Here is a 17,384-nt window from a genome sequence, read left to right as displayed (position 1 = left end):
CAGGGACTTCAAGCCTATCAAGACAGTCGGTTCTCTGCAAAGCCCAATCATTTCTAGACAAAGCAAAGATTTAAAAAAAAAAAAAAAAGAAAAAAAAAAAAAAGAAAAGAAAATAAAATAAAAAAAAAAAAAAAAGCTCAAAGCATGGTTTGGGATTGGGATGAAACCAAAGAGCAAAGTTCGAGCCACAGTTTGGAAGGGGGCCCGGCCCTGACAGGTTCGACCAGCAAAGGCCTTTGCCCAGGAGCAGGACAAAGAAGGGCACGGCTCACAAACAGGGGATGTGATTTTACTCATTTTACTAATTTTAGGGATTTTGCTGGGACGATAGACTCATTTACGTTGTTTCACCCCCAACTTGCAGACAAAGCAATGAGTGCCCAGAGGCCCAGAGCTGGGTGTGTGCAGAGGAGGCTTTGGACTGGGCCTGTTTCCTGCTTTCTGCTCAACACCCTCCAGCCAAAACTGACCACAAAAATGGTCATGCTGTACCGAGGGGACTTGCGCCAATATTTGCTCATTTGTTTCAGTTCTCCTAATTCTCCTGTTCTGAATATGGGCCCGTAAAGCCAGGTAGAGGCCGCCTGCTGCCTGATTTACCAATGCAGAGGGGTCGTTGGCATCTTGTAACCTCTCCAGCTGTTGGCAGCCCCTCCAAATGTTAGGAATATTTTCCTCAAGTTTCAGTGTGCCACAGTGCAGGAAGCTGTCCCTCAAAAAGACCTGTAAAATTTGCATGTGATTATTTCCTAAAGCTAGGGAGAAATACGTGGCAACGTTTAGTACTAACATCCTAATTTCCAAAAGTCAAAACATCAACACGTAAAATCATAATTCCCCCTATGTAGATTCCAGTCTTCTTATTTTCTTAATTGAGTAATGAACAATAATTTCTATTATTGATGTCTTATTTCTTTTTTTTTTTCAGGGTGGTTGTGGTTTAATCGTTTATCCTACCTCTGTGAAACGAAAGGCAAAGCAAACAGTTGTCACATGGGAAAAGGTAGGTTTGTGATTTATATCCGTAGGGCTGACGCTAAACCTATATGAAGATAAAACACCAATATTTTACCTTTTTTTTTTAGTCAGAAGTACAGGAAGTCAGATTTTTATATCCACATTTGACTTTCTCAAAAAAAGTGGCCCATCTTTTTGGAAGATATTGAGTTTTTACAGTTCTCACTGAAGTCAAACGAAGCTGAAAATGCCCCATGCCTATTGACAAAAAGGCCCCTCCCCTGCAGTAGGTATCCCATTCTTGTGCCTGCATAAACTCCCAGTTTGAAAGTGCTGGCCTTCCTGCACAAAATAAGTAGACGAACCTACAAATACCACTCACATAACCCAGCAATTTTAGCACTCAAGTAAGTGTACGCAAAATCAGACCTCCAGCAAATCCCAAGCAATGAACAGCAAAAACACCTTCCTAGTGTTAAGTGGGGTTGATACCGGTTACATTTTGGATTTGTAGACATGGGATATGATAACCAAGATGGAAAAGTTTTGACTAACTTGTTCACTAACAGGGTCTCAGCGGTCACAAAACATTCAAAATCTACATTCAACTGAAAAAGATCTAATCAGAGAGAGAGAAAACAACAGAGAGAATTTCAAGATCATCTTTTTGTTGTATATTTTTATTTGCTATATTTTTCACTAGAACAATATTATCCTGTTTGTATTTAGCATTGGTTTTATTGTCAAATAGTTATTCTTTCTGCTACCAAATTGCATGATTATTGTGTATTTATCCCTCCAGATACGTAACACGAGCATTTCTCTTGCTTATTTTTATATCATTTATAGCCACTAAAATTTGGGATTTGTAGCTCCACATCATCTTCACAGAAATGTAAGACACAAGCAGGAATAAAAATAAAAACATACCTTCTCATCAAGTATTCTTCTAAGCAAAAGGAGAAAAATTAATCTTTGTATATTTCTAAATAGTCCTGTAGGAGTCATATACTTTTACTATGTGCTATATATTGTATAGTTTCTTCCTCTGTTATGACATGTCTGATTACTTTAAAAAAAAAAAAAAAACTTTCAAAAACATTAAGGCACAAACCTTTGTATGGAGTACTTTTAGTATGCTTTTTATTCTGACAAGATTAATAATTATCCCATAAGCATGACACAGTTTTAAAATGTTGTTCCTAGTATGAGTTAGCATTGTTCATATACATATAGATGTGGAAAGAAAGGTTATTTCACAGCAGAGAAATGCATATTTAAACAAAGAGTGGTAAAACTGTTTTAAAAGGATTTTTTTTTCTCGTCACTATTATTCTGAATTTAAAATAACTATAGTGAGTTTCAGAAGTGAATTGGCCATTTATAACAAAAATGGAAGCTACTGAAATTAATGGGAAGTCATTTGGGGAAGTATATCAAATGCCCCAGGGCTTCAGGCAAAAGTGGTGAGAAAGAGATCTGCCATGTGGAAGGTGACAAGTGTGTTACCTCCCCCTCGGTCACTAACTTTTGCCCTCTTCCGTGGCACCTGTGACTAACTCCTGCTGGGAACCAGGCTACAGACTACCCAGGCTTTTGCTCTCCTTCAACAAGACAGTTCCTAGGTGCTTATAGTTCTCATGACAGCCGTAGCACTTGCCAGAAGGTGTCATTTCCCTCTTCACTAAACTCATACACATCCAGTGCTTTCCACTGGTGCAAACACACTTTTTTTTTTTTTTTTTTTTTTTTTTTTTTTTTTGCCTAGCTGTTCCAAATGCCCACTCATATGTATCCTATGTATTGTATGTATCAACTCGAATTATTGCTGGCTTGGTTCACTGAAGCCAGAGCCAAAGTAGGTAGGGTGTAAACCGTAGGTTTCTTCAGCATAAGTGCAAGGTCAGCCTAGCCCTGAGCCCAGCAGAATTCTCATTGACATTAGAAACATGCAAAAATAATCCCTCTGTTTCTATTAAGGTCCAAAGGAGTTGCACCAGGAAGAGGACTGACGGCCAGATTCTGTGCTTTTCAGTGAGACAAAACACCAGGTGTGTTCAATGAACACGGCAAGTAGGATTTGGCCCAACTGAAGGAACACGGCTGGCTCCCAGAGGCTAAGCTGTACCTGCTCGCTTGGGTTGGAGCAAGGCAATGAAATCCAGGAGTCGATAGACCTCATATTAGGGAAAGGACTGAGGGCTGCACCTTCTTCCCACTGAAACCAATGGCAAGGCAGCCAGTGGCACCTCAATTTCGCCTGCGCTGAAGTGCAGGATTCAACTCTGCTACACTCTACTAACTTCTCTTGCAGGAGTAATTTTTCAGTAATGCAAAGTCAAATGACACAGGACTCACTTTTTACAACATCAGGCTGAATTGTATAAACTCCCATTCTAAATGTAAAGTCTTATTGCATTACTTGAGTTCATACTTTTCATAAATGTCCCGTTGTGGTACGGTTTCACTATGTATAAAAACACGTGCAGGTATTATGGGCTGTATCACTTCATTTCATCTCATTAATCAGCTACTTAAAAATGTTTTCCTTGCAGTGCAGTAGAAAATGAAACAAATGTTCTTTTTTATCATTTCCCAAATTAAATTTATATTCCATAATGACCGTATTTCATGTGCAAAATAACAAAATATGCTTACATACCTGACTTCACTTCTTTAGTGAATTGCTTCATTTGTAAAATGGTGCATATAAAATTGGAATCTAAAATGAATTACTTGTTTTTTCTTGCTATGAAACCTTGTTTAAGTTCATAGCAATTTTAAATATGATACATTTAAAATATTAATATTTCCCATATATTATTCACTGACTTTCAGGTTTCATCTCAAGTTAGAGGCACTTCATATTTCAAAGGAAGAACTGTTCTTTTTTTTTTTTTCAGTACTAATGTTCTATTAATTCACTTTGTAATATCACTCTAGTTCAGACAAATGAAATTGCACTAAATTGCTTATGCCAAGAATCATGCTAAAGTTGTTGGCATTATATAAAATTCCATTTTCCATTATTATTTTATAAGTTTGGTTTTGTTTTTTGCTTTCCTTTTTTTTTTTTTTTAAATCTCAGTATCGTCTTTTAGGTATAATTCATAGCCCTGTTTAGTTTGTTCTAGGACAAATATATATGCACAAATATTTTTATGCTGAGGTGGGGGTGTAAGTAGGTATTTACAGTAAAGTCTGTAACTTAGGTGATTTTTTACAAGGAACTAAATGCGAACTCTGAGAAAACAACCTTTACAGATTTTCCTTTATGAATATTTTTTTTTTTTACTTTTTGTAGTTTTATCTTCCAGCATGTATATCATCACACACGTGTATATACACGCACGTACACACACATATCCATTTATGAAAAATAAATTTGTGTGCGCGTAGAGATGCTTGAAATGTCTCATATGCATATTATACAACATATGCCATTCATGTAATCACTTTGTATTTATATATACATAAATAAAATTCATTTTATATACATAAATAAAATATGTGAAGGTATTCCTTAAAGGAGCTACAAAGGCCTAAATGTAGGTGGATTCTTCATCACATCCAAAGAATTAAAAGACAGGGGATATAAAACAGAATCTTTTTATATGACCATGTATCTTTTATAATCTCTCCATAAAGTCCACATGGCTACTTAACTATTTCCAGAGACGTGAATGAAAGTTATAGCTGGACAGGCTGAAAACCTTTAATAAGTAAAGCAGCATATAATCCTATGAAATGCTTTTCAGGAGTGAAATAATTACAAAATGCTGGAGCAAGAGTGGCAAACAGCAGTAAAATCACCTGTGAATAGATGTAAGAAGCTATAAATATACTTCGGTATTTGTATTGTCGACTTTCCCTGACTTCCATCAAAATCAGATGTTCAGGAGTTAGAAATCCAACTCCAAGGAATGCAGATTAAGACTTATAATAATATATAGCCTGTGCCTTAAACTTTAAGTTTGTAACATTGTTAGTAAGGTATCCTCTTTTTTAATGCTGATATTTGTTCCCTTTGCAATTAAAAAAAAAAAAAAAGAAAATTTGACCCAACTCTTTTAAAAAAATAACTTGCCAAATGACTGATGCAAATCCTTGTCAATTGTGAATACAATGAAATTATACTCAGAAGAGTGAAAGACAGGAGAGCCTCCTGCTCAGAAGCAGAAAAGAATGCCCTGTTCCTCTGCAGTCCTCAACCGCCAGGTTTTTGCAATATGAATTAGACCTCAAATGCAAATTAACCTCCGAAGGGGGAGAAAAAAAAAAATCAGAGAGACATACCGAGTCAAACGCTCCTTTTTCTGCCTATCTCGTCCGCAATGTTAAAATAGGCTAAACAAAACAAGTGCACATCAAGATAGAGCCAATTAAGGCGAAGAAAGCGGGGAGGGGAGGGTGGGGAGGCAGCCACCTTCCTGAACACATGGGGAGTGGGAGCGCATTATCCCACGATGAGCCATCCCTACCTTCTGAGGGTTTCAAAGGCAGACAACTGGGGGAAATTGGAACCAGCTTGGATTTTGGTGATCCGCTTGCACCCGGGATGCGGGGCGGGTGGGGGGGAGAGGGTCGGTCTGGGAGGGGGCGGAATGAAAAGAGGTGGGGGGGGGGGATCAAGGGTGCCTCGTGGTGTGCAAGGGGATGGAGATTTTTTTAATTATTATTTTTTAGGGGAGGGGAGAGGGGGGGAGAGGCAGCGGCGGGGTGAGCGGGTCCCCCTACTGCTGGCGCGGAGGAGGGCGGAGGGGAGCCCGATCCCCCCCTAAAAAAAAGGGGGGATTTTGGGGGGGCACCGGGCAGCCCTGAAGGGGCGAGGAGGGATGAGGAGGGGCCACCGTGCGGTGCCGGCGGCGGGCAAGGGAAGGCGCTGCCCCTATCCAGGCTGCAGGGGGGATGTTTCGGGGTGCTGCCCCCCCATCCTTCATTCTCTCCCCCTCCCAACATCCCTTCCCGGACCCGCGCATCCCCCCCGCGTCCCCCCCATCCCTGCCGGCTGCCTCACCGCTCCCGGCGGCTCCCCGCTTGGAAATGGAGACCGGCAACTCTCGCCAGGGCTCGCCAGCATCCCACGGTCCTGAGGAAGGAGTTTGGGGCGGCGGGGCGGGGGGGGGGGGGGGGGATAGGGGAAGGTTGGGGGGTTTCGGGGACTTGCGGGGGGATGGGGTGTGGGGGTTGAGAGTGACGGTGAGGCGAGGAGGAGGAGGAAGGAGGAAGGCTGGGAAGAAGGGGGTGGGGGGAGACGGAGCTCCTGAAATGGAGCCAGCCCGAACGGGAGCCGATGCTGGAGCAGGGGCTGCGTCATTTCGGGGCTGGGAGAGGGCGAGCCCCCCCACCCCCCCGCTCCGGCGGGGCGCTACGAGGCCGCCCCCCCCCCCCCTCACACGCACACATCCCCCCTTCGACAAGCCCCCGGAGCCGGGACGGGGCATGAAACCCCCCCGCAAGGGGCAGGAGCGGTGCCGAGCGGTGCCAGGGGCAGCGAGGGGCGCACGGGGGGGCGCAGGGCAGGGGGCGGGAGCGGCCACGGTCACGCGTGGGGGCATTTCACGGGAAGGGGGGGGTGTCGCCGTGCCACATTTCAGGGGTCCCCGGGAGGGCAGGGGCGAGGAGGAATGATCGGCATGTCTGAAACGCGCAGCCCTTCAAAGAGTTTCAGCTGGGCGAGTGGCAACGCCTTCTGCCCCTTCCACGTTTCGAAGCGCAGTAAGGGGGAGGAGGAGGGGGAAAATAAAATTCGTTCTTTTTCCCTTTTTTTTTTTTTTTCCTGCGCCGGACAGTGGGGTTCTTTGAGCGTACTGTAATGTCCCGCAATTACAAACAAACTTTCCTTCTGCAGAGAGGAAGTAGCTGAGACTGAGGATCTGAAGCTAAGCGAGTTGCCAGCGGCTACCCAGGCCTCGGCTGACCCTCGCCGAGGGGCAGGGGCTGTGGTGGCACGGCCCTGGGTGCGGGGGCTGCGGGTGCTGTGTGCTGTGCACCCCAGGGAAAACCTGGCAAACTCTTCCCTTCTTTCACCTGTGCCCCTGGTCCAAGTTTCCATCTGAAATTCATCCTCCCAAAGGCTTTCTAAGCTCAGCTTTGGACATTCATGTCCATCTAGTGTTTTATTTTATTATTATTTATCTTCCCACCAGCCCCGTGAGAAGCCAAGCTGCTCTGAGCAGGGCTGAGATCGCAGGTGCTGTGATGGAGGCCCATGGTGGGCACCACTAAAAAGCAAGAGCAAAGAGTCCCCAGGCCATGTTATGGCACTGGCACAGCACCATGTCCCAGCCTCGTACAGCACCTGCCACAGCAAAGGTGGCATAGCCAAATATTGACCATCCTCATTACTGCAACGTGCGTATAGGTGTTAGCTTAGTTCACAGCTCTGCACGTGCGTGTGCGTGTGTGAAATATGTGTGCACACACGCACACGTGCACACATCTGTGTATATGTATACATTCAGTAGCGAGGGGCCTGTTAACCCGAGCAGTGTTTTCTCTCCTCCAGATAGATGCGTAATGCACACACACAGTGGTGATACCTGAGGTGTTTGGGGGTGGGGATGCATAATATCTTATAAATTTGAAGTTTTTATCAGGCAGAGCAGATTACTTTAAGCGTTCAATTTCTCAGCGATCCAATTTTATTAGGATTTACTATCATTTGTGCTGCGCATCCCTGGGGAAATAATGCTTTGATTAATGTAATCCTGGGCTGGGATCCACCACATGCCCCTCTCCCAAGAGAAGGGCCCTGTTTGACAAACAAAAACAGAGCAGCAACTCTTGCAATCTGCACTCACCTTTAGAAAGCCCACAGACACGCACACACGCAAAATGCAGCCACCTCCTCCCCCTAGCCCAAACACAATAGCAGCATTTCAAAACAATGTGCGCTTATTCATTTGCACACAATGCCTCTGATTCAGTGTGGGCTGTACAGTCCAGCCCTCAGCTGCACGGAGCCAGCCCAAAAACGATACCGCTCTGTTCCCCACTGAGGAGCTGAAGCATCTCCGGGAAGCTCAATGCCTCTCTCTGTGTTTCAGGCTCTCCTTGGGCTCCCAACATTTTCTGCCTCTTTGTTTCCCACTGCAGGCCTTGCTGCAAACTGATTTCAAGGCTGCTCATGCAACCCAACAGCCCCCAGAAACTGTCCCCGAGACCCTTTGGCATGTACCTGGGGGTACAAACCCCTCCCTGAGTGGGCCTGGTAAGTGGGTGCCAGCCAGACACCCCGCTCAGCACCCCTGCTGCGCAGGGACCCCAGGAAACAGCTCCCAGCAGAAAGCGTCACTGCACGCTTTTCGACAGGGAATTGAAGGGACTATTCCTCCCCCTTTTGGGGGGTCGCTTGGTTGCCACCAGCTTTGTTCCCAGCCACCAGCACCCCCATTTTGCTTGAGACAAATCCTGGCAGCAAGAAGGAGTCTATAGGGATAAAGGTGCCCAGATGTTTTCCCTGTCCTCTGTCCACCAGGTGAAGTGGCCGGTGCTTATCCATCCCTCTTCCTCCCCAAATCCCTCAAAACCACTATTTTAAGGCTTATTTTCTTCCCTCCTCAACAACAGTGCGCCAGAGGAGGACACCCAGTGACAAAGGAGGGCCCTGGCCGCACTTGGGCCACTTTCTTCCAAGTCTGGCTTGATAAATCCAGGAGGAGGGAGGGACCTGCGGGGCTGGAGATGAGGAGGGATGCGTTTTGAGCCGGGGTGAGCAATGAGATGCTGCTGCCTCCTGCGCGTCCCCGCTGCCCCCCGGTGCGGTGACTCAGCGGTTACGGAGAGCTGGGGGGGGGGGAAGAGGAGGGCGCATGGGGGGGTCCCCCCCTTCCTCCCCTCTTTTCTCTCCTGATGAAAAACGATGCAATTACGTTTCTGCATGCTGATCGGGAGAGTTCAAATAACAAGCTTTAAACGCGTTATCAGGCGCTTGTTAAGGGGAAGGACGGAGGGAGGGGGGTGAAGATAAGGGGGGGGGGGCGAACCCAGCCGCGCGGTGCGTGGCCGTGCCCGGGGTTCATGCCCCTGCCGGTGGGCGCACAGCGTGTGCACGTCTGTATGTCTGCACGTATATGCTCCAGTGAAAGCCTGCTAGAGGAGGAGGTCGGCTCTTCGGCCTGATTCCTCCCCCCCCTCCCCGCACTCTGAAAAGGGTCCCGCTTTAAAGCCAGCCCGACCCCCAGCACACCGGGGCGCAAATCGCTGCCAGGAAAAGTTATTTCCACCCCCTTCCCACTCCCTTTCCCTTTCCCCCTGCGGCCCCGGGGGGCATCGACCCCCATTTCGCATCTCCCTCGCCCTCTCCCCACCGGGTCCCCGCCTCTGCCCACCCCCCCGGCCGACCCCAGCCCTCTCAAAGGCTCGGGGAGCCGGACCGGGGCTGGATGCGGAGGGGGAGGAGGGAAGAAAGGCGAGGACATGATGAATAATGTTAACTTTTGACTGTAGGAGTCATGATAGAGTTGAGCGAAGCTGCGGGGAAATATGTCATTTAATCCCGGGGCTACTGAAGTCCCTTTTATTAAGCATCGTGATGCTGGAATTACCCTGCTGTAAAAGCGGCTGAGTGCTTAAAAGTATCCAGCACCGGGGAAAAAAACGCATAGATGGGGAGGAACTGGTGTAAAATGATGGCACGGACAAACTAACCGCACGACCGTGAAAACCCCAAGCGGATTAAATAAATATAAATACATGTGCATTAAAAAAAAAAAAAAAAATGCACGGTAAAACTGTAGCTGCTGCATTCACGCAAGGAGAACAGACAGCGTGTGCATGTTTGTGTGCAATGCCAAAAAGAGCAGCCTTAAGGTTGACCTGCTGCAATCTGCACTGAGCTCCTCAGACAATAGACAAGTTCAAATGTCAAAAAATCTAATAATAAAAAACAGAGCTGCCAAACTGCACGAACTGTTTTCTGGTGTAGCACAATTATTCACCCTCTTATCCACTAAGAGACTGCCAGTCCTTATGCGCGTAAAAGAAAATCTATGTAATGCATATGGATCTTTCTTTCTTTCTTTCTTTCTTTTCTTTCTTTCTTTCTTTCATTCTATTTTTTTTTTCACGTGTGAAACGCTATTGAGATGGCAAGCACGCAAATCAGAATGATATCATGTCTAATAAAAGCGGGGCTAAGGTTTTCACAGTCTTTTACAAAGGACTCCAACTTGTAAATCCCCTTTTTATGTTGCTACATGCACGATTATTCTTATAAATAAAAATCTACATGTTCAAGGAGCCGGATGGTAACTATACATCCCTATGATTTTAACGTCGGTGGGAGCATTAGGTTTCTATCATATGTAATGCGTCTGCGTTGAGCTCAAGTCAACAGATAGATTGTTCCATTCATTTGGCAACTTTCATTACAGTGCGTGCGAGGTGAGCCCTAAGCACGACACATTGGGTAATATCGGAATTATGCAGCTGGGAGAGAAAGGACCTCTATTTTAAAACCTATCCAGCTTTGCATGTGCGGTCCTGTGTTATTGTTCTAATTTATTACAGAACCAGAAACGCTTTGTTACGCTCAAAACAATAAATAAGGTTGGGAGCGAAGCCTTCATAATAAAAGGTATGGACAAATGAGCCGCCTGCCTATTGTGTTTATCGTTATTATTGTAAGCCTTTAAAAGTAATATGTATATTTTCCTGTTTTCTCCAGATTGGTTAGTCTAATATCCCTAGTGCAGCTATCAACGTGGTCATAAGAACTCTGAACTACAGCATGGGTAAGCTTGAAAAACACAGAGCAAATCACATTAGCCAAGAATGCCACATAGCTGGAACCCAGTCAACTCGGCGTTTTCAGCTGACTGCTGGATTATGCACGGCTGTGTTTTACATATAGCACGCTGTATACGGAATATGTCTCGATGTTTAACATTTTCATTTGTAAATGCTAATGAGGCAGTCGGTCTCCGCCGTTATATCAGGAGATACCTAAGCGTTTCCCACCCTGAGTAAACGACTCCTCGAGACAGTCGCCACGCACTTTCTTTTCCCCACTTCGGTGCCCGTTCCGTTTACACACCCACTTTACAAAGGCGTCCCAAATAGGCTCTTAACGGGGCCACTTGAGGCACAAGCCCCAGAACCGCAGCCGGGACAGCAAGTTGTCGCCGAGCTAACTTGTTGCTCGTTTTAGCGGTGGCTTTGCTGCTTGCATTGCCCCGAAGTCTTGCTGCTGCTGCCCACCGCGGGCAGAAAGCAGAGGAGCTAACTCGGGGTCTGCTTCGTACACGGGGAGGGTTGGGGCAAGCGGGAGGGAGAGGAGATTTTGGGAGAGGGGAGCCTCTGAACCTCGAGCCCGGGGCTCTGAACTTTGCTGGGCTCCTCAAACTCCAACCCGCCCGCTCGGAGGCGAGGGAAATGTTCACTAAAAGTGCGGCAAAGCTCCAAAAAGCGACCGCCTTCCTGGTGGGAATTGCGCTCTGGAAATGTGTTTCACCGGGCTGGAATATTGCTCTTGCTTGTTTGGCCAAATGCGGTAGGTGGAAAGTTTTGTCCACGCAAATATCTCGAGCGTTTTCCCGCACGGTCAACACACGCTGAGGCTTGACTCCGTTTTCCCAAGGAAGAACCAGCACCACTTTAAATCAAAAGTGGATGTATTCTCCTAGGTCGTTTTCCCTCTTTGCCTACTTTTCTTTCTCTCTGCTTTTTTTTTTTTTTTTTTTTCTTTCTTTCTTTCTTTTTGGGTATGCATTAGGTTTTTAGGCGGGGAGTTCATCTTGCCAGCATCTATCATATTTATGGGCTGTGTGATTTCCAGGGCTCCAATTGGTCTTTCCTTTATGGAGGCGAGGAATCAAACTTTCCCAGCCGCACGGAAACCGCTGGGGCTGCAGCTCGGGGAGGAGGGGGGAACAAAGTGCCCTCGTGTGTGTGTCCCCCGGGACCGTGGGGACATCCCTTCGCAGGTGCCTCTGCTGGTGTTGCAGCCCCGCTGGCCAGCCTGCTCCCCGAAGGGGTGGGGGGAGCGACAGCGACGCGGTTGTCGTTGCTGTCCCCTATCGCGACAGCTGGCAGGGTTTGGGGGGAGACGGAGGGGATTTGGGCCAGAGGGCTGACACTGCGCTTTTGCAAAAGGCCGGAGGGCCGAGCTGTGGTGGGCTAAGCCGTGCCGGCCGTCGATGTGCTTGGTTTTAGCTCGGGTTAACTCCTGCCAGTGTCCCGTCCCGGCTGGCGACAACTTGTGGCCGGGATGGGGGGGCTGGAAGGGGGGCGGCGGGGGCTTCGCCAGTGGGGAAAAGGCGTGAGGGGAGGGAAGGAGGGGCCAGTGGGAGGGGGGAAAAAAAAAAAAAAAAAAAAAAAAAGAGAGAGAGAGAAAAAAAAAAGCTACTTTTCCAGCTTTAACACAGCAATTAAATATTAAATGATCTTAAAAAAATAAATAAAAGAGTCGTTTTATTGCATCTCCAGAGGCTTAAGCGCGTTGTTTGGGAAAAAAAAAAAAAAAAAAAAAAAAAAGGAAAGAAAAGAAAATAAAAGAAAAAAACCTGCGTGGCACCTCAGGTTGCCCTGAGTTTAATTAGCTGATTTGGCTCCCCCGCAGGCCTCGGCTCCGCTGGAGGCACCGCACCGCCCGGGACACTTTGGGGGCCGCCTGGGAGCCCGCACCCCCTTCCCCACCGCCTCCCTCCCGCCCCGTCGGACCCCTGCTCTCCAGCCTCCAGCATCCCTCTCCCCTGCAAATTTGGGGCTCCCCCAGCCCGGGGCTCCCGGCCACGGGGCTGTGCCCGCTGCGGGAGGGGGCGGCGGTGCCCGGGGGTCCCGAGCATCCCCCGCCGGGCCGTGCCGGGCCGAGCCGTGCCGGGAAGGGCACCCGGGCGCCCCCTGCCGTCCTCCCTCAGCCTCGAAAAAGTTTATTTTGTTCAGCAAGCCGCCTCGTATAAAATTAACGAGAGCCAATAAAATTAGCTTACATGTTTCAACTGTAAAAGTCCAAAACAAAATAAAGCTAGTTTTGGTGAGGCTAAGGAGCTCGGCTTTGGCCGCGCTCTCTTTGGCTGAACTAGGGCCCTTTTATCTAAAGCCCAGTGCACAAACATATAGCTTAATGTGACTAGTGTTCTTCCTTTTATTTCTTTCTCTATGGCAACCAATATGTTCTGCTCAGAAATGTTCCCCCATCAAGGAAACAAATGATCTTGAGGGAGCAGCTCTATACGGCATCTGTTCCAATGGAGCACACAGAGTTAACCCCAGTCAAAAGAGACGCCGGGCACGTCAACAAGAAGTGGAAAATGAGCGATTCTTCTCCCCCCCCCAAATTGAAACCTATCCCTCCCTAGTTTTACAAGCCGTTTTATTGATTCGACGATCGACCGTTTGCAAAGAAGTAACTAATTCTAGGAAATCACAATGATCGCCAGCTATTGTGTGCCCAAAAGAGCAGCCACAGAGGGGGGAATATATATATATATATATATGTATATTATGCAAATGGGACGGCGAAATGAAAATAAATGAAAGTCGCGTAACGGGATATTGAAGCCTCGGTAAAGTTTGCAGGAGCGGGAGCTGGCCTACTAATTTCAGCCTACATTATTTATCACATTATTTATCGCGCTGACCCCACCGCTAGAAAAGAAAGAAAAAAAAAAAAAAAAAAAGAAAAAAAAAAGAGTTGCGGCTCGTTAGCCTCCACCTCTCAATTAGCCGGAATCGAGGAGGGAAAAGCGGAGCGAGGGGGCAGGAGGGAGAAACAAAGTGCAACCTGCCCTGTAAATCCTCCGGCCCCCTCTCCCCTCGGAGGAGAAGCCGGAGGGATGCCCTGCTTAGTTTTGATTGATTATCCTCTTTCCGACGGACCTGCGCCGCTCCAGCCCGGGATGTTGAGCCCAGCCGGCTGTTCCCTAGCTACAGCGTTAACCCTGTGCGCGCTCCGCACCGCTCCGCACCGCTCCGCACCGCACCGCGCCCGGCCCCCCCCCCGCACCGCCGCCGCCAGCAGGTGCCCGGCTCCCCGCACCCGGCTCCCCCCCCTCCAGGAGCGGCCCCCTCCTCTGTCCCCGAGCCCCCTTTCCATCCCCGAAAGGTTTTCGAGAGCTTTCTCCCCCCCCCCCCGCCCCCTTCCCTCTCCCCTCCATCCCACCCACCCCCTGCCCCGAGCCCCGGCGTTACGATAATTAAGAGTGCCCAGGAAAGTGAAGCAGGGACCCAGAAAAGTCTGAAGAATTGCTTTGCTGCCTCGAGCTTTGGAATGAATCCACGCTTTTTATGTAATATTTCACTAAGGTGGTTTTTGTTGCTGGTGGGATTTTTTTTTTTTCTTTTTCCTTTCCCTTTCCCTAAGCCTGTTTCCTTCCAGGCAGTTGCCATGGGTTTCCCTGTCTTGTCCTAGGCTTTTGAAACCCCATATCCAGAAGACTTTAAAGCAAACAAAAGTAGAAGAAAAAAAAAATGTAAAACACTTACCGATCATACTTCCAGGATTTAGAGATTTTTTTTTAATTTTTGATTTTAATAAGGTGACAGGGGGGAAAATCATGTTCTCAACTCCAGCGAAACGATCCATGTTAAGATTTTCCTTTGCACTGACTCCACTAAGCCCCGCTCTCCACTAGTCTATTATTTTCACCAAAATATATGAAAATTTATGCAAATGAAAATCAGCACTAACTGTTCTCCCCTTGTTATACTTTGGATTTTTTTCCAGACAAAACAATCACACTCGGCAAGGGAGGGGGTGGGAAGAGTTGGGGAACTAAGTTTTTTTGTGTGTTTTGTTTTGTGTTTTTTTTTTTTTACATAAAAGACATTACTCCGGTTCGAGCTTTATTTTTTTGTTGTTGTTGTCGCGGTTATGAGGGTGTACATTTTTTTATTATTATTATTTGGGGGGGGGGGATTTCTCGCCCCCCCCCCTCCTTTTTTATTAAGAAAGTAGATCTGTTTGCAGAGGCGCTATCACGTTTCATCAGGCCACCTGAGACGGCTTTTGAAAGCGTGTACTGTGAAATTCATAGCAGTAATTTAGACAAAATCCTCACTGTATATTAATGAAAGACGGCCCCATGGCACCGTTCCTATCCTCCCCATTCAGTGTAAACAAAACCACGAGACTCGCTCGGTTTTTGAGCCTGATCCAAGCAAAATCGGCTGGAAAGGAAAACATGGGGTTCTGGCACCGACTATTCAAACGTCTGCACCTGGAGATCTCAGATTTATTCAATGAAATCTGTGTTGGATCTTTTATACATATATAAAAAAGGAACCTTTGGAGGACGCATGGGAACAAAAAAATAAAAAAATAAAAAAAAATAATTAAAAAAAAAAAAAGGGCTCTGCTTAGGGTTTTAGTTCCCAGAGCCCTTCGGAGCTTGGCTCTGATGGGGATTTTTTTTCTTTCCCGAGACCTACCTAAGATGGGATCTCGCCAGCCGGGGCCGGGCTCAGCCCAGCGGGCGCCCGTCGGGGGCTCGCTGCGCCGGGGGAGCGCTGCCGGGGGGGGGGGGGCCCGGAGCTCGGCCCCAAGAGCTCGGGGGACAGTGGGGTCCGGGGGGGAGATGCCCCGCACCTCGGGAGCGTGTGCGCGGCGGTGCGTCCCCCTGACCGTCCGACTTGTGTTATTGCGCTGGAAATCCCCGAGGAGCGTTCAATTCGCCCTTGTTTTTGTTGCCACTTTCTCTCTCTCTCTCTCTCTCTCTCTCTCTTTTTTTTTTTTTTTTTTTTCCTTTCCCCTCGGTTCACTGAGGTTGCCCGTGTGCGGCAGCATTTCCGCTCGGTCGCATCTCTCTCCCCCCCACCACACACACACACACCACCACCACCACCACCCCCTCCCCTTTTCTCTCCGTTCCCCCCGCCCCCCTTAACTCTTTCCGCTGGATGGGAAAAGAGAAATAACCGCGGGGGGTGCGGGCCCGGGGGGGCTTCAGGCCGGCTGCCTGCTGCTCGCCGGGAGAGGACGAGCCCCCCCCCATCATGACGGCGGGACGGAGGCTGGAGGGGGGGGCTCGGGACACGGGGGGAGGACAAAAGGAGCGGGGGGAGGCAGAGAGACGGGAGGGGAGGCTGCGCGGAGGCCGTGCCCGGCGCTGCTCGTTGTTAATGGGGACACCCCCCCAAAAAATAAAAATAAATCCCCCCCCCCCTCGGTGTGTGTGCGCCCCCCCCCTCCCCTCTCTCTCTCTCTCTCTCTCTGTGCACGAAGAGTTAAGGGGAGGAGGGGAGGGCCGGCTGGAGGGAAGGAGGCGGGGAGGAGGAGGAGGAGGAGGAGGAAGGGGGGGAAGAGGCCGGCGGAGGGAGGCCGGGGAAAAAGGGGGGGGGGTTGGGGAGGGGGGGGCGACTTCCAGCCCCGACTGCGCTTTGCCTAAATTAACGGGCAGCCAATCGGAACGGCCGGAAGGGGGCCCGGCGGCCAATGGGGGGCGGCGGCGGGCGAGGGGACGGGGACCGGGGGGCTTTGGAGAGGGGGGGGTCCTCCGGGGGGGGGGGGGGGCGGCGGGCAGACGGCGGCGGGCGAGGGGACGGGGAGGGCGGAGGGGAGGGGGCGGCGCGGGCACGGCCCGGGAGAGGGAGGGAAGGGAGGGAGGGAGGGGAGGGGAGGGGAAGGGAAGGGAGGGAGGGAAGGGAGGAGGGAGGGAAGGGAGGCGGGGAGAGGCGAGCGGCGGGACTCCGGCCCCGCCAGTGCGCGCCGCGAGCCCGGCAGCCCAAGTTGCCCGCCGGAGTTAGTGTATAAAGGATACCATATATGCACACGCACATAACGCACACCTCTCCGGCAAGGCACTCCTCCTCCGCCTCCTCCCTCGAGCGGCCGCTGGAATTAAAATAAAAAAGCAAAACAAACACCAAAAAAAAAAAAAAAAAAAAAAAAAGGAGAGAGAGAGGAGAGAGAGAGGGAGAGAGAGAGAGAGAGAGAGAGAGAGAGAGAAACAATCCGCGAGGTACCGAGAAAATTCAACTTTTTCTGATTTTTTTTTCCACTTTTTCTTTTTTTTTCCAACCGCTTAAAGGAAAGGTAGAGAAATATATATATATATAGACATATATATATAAAAAACAAAAAGATGTCTTATCCAGCCTGTGACTCTAGCAAGAAGGCTCCGGCAGGACTCTTGTTTCAAAGGGGACAAAGTGCTCCGGCGGCAGCACAACTTTGAGCAATGCATCATCGCCGCCACCGCCACCATCATCATCGTCACGGGAAGTTTTCGTAGGACACCGAGCAAAAACTTGCAGATAAAAGAGCAAAGAGGAGACCGAGGAGCCGAGGCGAGAGGCGGAGAGAGAGACAGAGAGACAGAGGAGGAAAAGAGCCCCCCGCCGCCCCGAGCCTTCAAGGAAAGAAGAAAAGGAAAAGTTTCGCTCGGAGAGGGGAAGGCTGCGCGGTGGAGATGTACTCCTAGGGGAGCGGAGGGGAGAAGGCACGGGGGCTTTCCGATCCCCCCCCCGCCGCTTCTTTTTCGCTT

General features: G+C 48.9%; 1 long non-coding RNA gene across 1 annotated transcript in view; it reads right to left on the bottom strand.

Moving 5' to 3' along the window:
• LOC309885423 overlaps nt 1-14,598 on the bottom strand; it is a 39,028-nt gene extending 24,430 nt beyond the window's left edge. The window contains exon 1 of the long non-coding RNA XR_014318792.1: nt 14,386-14,598. This is a non-coding gene — a long non-coding RNA (uncharacterized lncRNA). The remainder of the gene's footprint in view (nt 1-14,385) is intronic.
• Between the last annotated feature and the right edge of the window lie 2,786 nt (nt 14,599-17,384).

This window comes from Aythya marila (assembly GCF_965140915.1).
Source record: "Aythya marila genome assembly, chromosome: 1".
Taxonomy (NCBI): domain Eukaryota; kingdom Metazoa; phylum Chordata; class Aves; order Anseriformes; family Anatidae; genus Aythya; species Aythya marila.
Note: the sequence above shows the minus strand (reverse complement) of the source record. Positions and strands in the feature narration are given on the sequence as shown.